Consider the following 2,846-nt stretch of genomic DNA (forward strand, 5'->3'; position numbering starts at 1 on the left):
ATCGAGCCCCGAGTTGAATATGCCTTTACTACCATGGCTATAATTTAACACATTTGACACTATAAACGTGTTCATTCAAACGTGTTCATATTTAAAATAATTTATACAAATAAACATACATATACAGTACCAGTGAAAGGTTTGGACACACCTACTCATCCAAGGGTTTTTCTTTATGTTTTACTATTTTCTACATTGTAAAATAATAGTGAATAAATCACAACTATGAAATAACACATATGGAATCATGTAGTAACCAAAAAAGTGTTAAACAAATCAAAATATATATTTTATTTTAGATTCTTAAACGTATCCACCCTTTGCAATGATGACAGCTTTGCACACTCTTGTCATTCTCTCAACCAGTTTCACCTGGAATGCTTTTCCAACAGTTGGCTGCTTTTCCTTCATTCTGCGATCCAACTCTTCCCTAACCATCTCAATTGGGTTGAAGTCAGGTGATTGTGGAGGCCAGGTCATCTGAAGCAGCACTCCATCACTCTCCTTTTTGGTCAAGTAGCCCTTTACACAGCCTGGAGGTGTGTTGGTTCATTGTCCTGTTGAAAAACAAATGATAGTCCCACTAAGCACAAACCAGATGGGATGGTGTACTCTATCGCTGCAGATTGCTGTGGTAGCCATGCTGGTTAAGTGTGCCTTGAATTCTAAATAATTCACTGACAGTGTCAACAGCAAAGCATCCCCTCACCATCACACCTCCTCCTCTACGCTTCATGGTTGGAACCACACATGCAGAGAGTAATAATGTACTGTTGTTTCTCTTTGCTTATTTGAGATGTTCTTGCCATAATATGGACATGGTCTTTTACAAAATAGGGCTATCTTCTGTATACCACCCCTACCTTGTCACAACACAACTGATTGGCTCAAATGCAATAAGATGGAAAGAAATGACACAAATGTACTTTTAACAAGACACACCTGTTAATTGAAATACAGTCCAGGTGAATACCTCATAAAGCTGGTTGGGAGAATGCCAAGAGTGTGCAAAGCTGTCGTCAAGTCAAAGGCTGGCTACTTTGAAGAATCTCAAATCTGGCTTTTTCAGTTCTGCCAACACATTTTCTATAGGATTGAGGTTAGGGCTTTGTGATGGCGACTCCAATAGCTTGACTTTGTTGTCCTTAAGCAATTTCTCCACAACTTTGGAAGTATGCTTGGGATCATTATCCATTTGAAAGACCCATTTGCGACCAAGCTTTAACTACCTGACTGATGTCTTGAGATGTTGCTTCCCCGTGCTTCACGGTTGGGATGGTGTTCCTCGGCTTGCAAGCGTCCCCCTTTTTCCTCCAAACATAACAATGGTCATTATGGCTCAACAGCTCTGTTTTTGTTTCATCAGACCAGATGACATTTCTCCAAAAAGTACGATCTTTGTCCCCATGTACAGTTGCAAATCGTAGTCTTGCTTTTTTATTGCGGTTTGGAGCAGTGGCTTCTTCCTTGCTGAGCAGCCTTTCAGGTTATGTTAACATAGGACTCGTCTTACTGTGGATATAGATACTTTTGTACCAGTTTCCTCCAGCATCTTCACAAGGTCCTTTGTTGTTGTTCTGGGACTGAGTTGCACTTTTTGCACCAAAGTACGTTCATCACTAAGAGACAGAACGCGTCTTCTTCCTGAGGGGTACGACGGCTGCGTGGTCCCATGGTGTTTATACTTGTGTACTATTGTTTGTACAGATGAACGTGGTACCTTCAGGCGTTTGGAATTTACTCCCTAGGATGAACCAGACTTGTGGAGGTCTACCATTTTTTTTCTGAGGTCTTGGCTAATTTCTTTTGATTTTCCCATGATGTCAAGCAAAGAGGCACTGAGTTTGAAGGTAGGCCCTGAAATACATCCACAGGTACAGTATACCTCCAATTGACTCAAATGATGTCAATTAGCCTATCAGAAGCTTCTAAAGCCATGACATCATTTTCTGGAATGTTCCAAGCTGTTTAAAGGCACAGTCAACTTAGTGTATGTAAACATCTGACCCACTGGAATTGTGATACAGTTAATTATAAGTGAAATACTCTTTGTGTAAACAATTGTTGGAAAAATTATTTGTGTCATGCACAAAGTAGATGTACTAACTGACATGCCAAAACTATAGTTTGTTAACAATACATTTGTGGAGTGGTTAAAAAGCAAGTTTTAATACTCCAACCTACGTGTATGTAAACTTTCGACTTCAACTGTATATAGCTGACAATAACAATGCTTAGTCATGGTTGGTTCAACCCCTCCCATGCAGACCAAGGAGCATAACAAGCCACTCTGGGTTCATCCTGTCGTTATCTGCACGGGGTTGTTATCTGAACTTAGTTTCCCAGTTGCAAGGATGATTTTGAGACAATGAGGGATTTTTCTACTCCTAAGCTATCTCTAGTAAAACGTATTCTTGTCTATGTAATGCAGTCTTTAATTAATTTGTCAGCTCAAGCCATCTCTAGTGACAATATGCCCAGATTAGCTGCAAGGAACTTCAGTGGCGACCATATAAACACAGACACTAGTAGGACAGAAATGTCTTACTATCAGTTAAATATTTATTGTTAACCATTAATATCAAATTGATCAGGTAAATACGTATTTTCATCTCCACAGAGGAAGTCTGGAGCTCTGTCAGTGACCATTGGGTTCTTGGCCACCTCCCTGACCAAGGCCCTTATCTTAGTTTGGCCAGGCGGCCAGCTCTAGGAAGAGTCTTGGTGGTTCCAAACTTCTTCCATTTAAGAAAGATGGAGGCCACTGTGTTTTTGGGAACCTTCAGTGCTGTAGACATTTTTTGGTACCCTTCCCCAGACCTTGACACAATCCTGTCTCGGAGCTC

Source organism: Oncorhynchus mykiss, chromosome 17, assembly GCF_057628025.1.
Source record: "Oncorhynchus mykiss isolate SJ-2025 chromosome 17, ASM5762802v1, whole genome shotgun sequence".
Classification (NCBI taxonomy): Eukaryota; Metazoa; Chordata; class Actinopteri; order Salmoniformes; family Salmonidae; genus Oncorhynchus; species Oncorhynchus mykiss.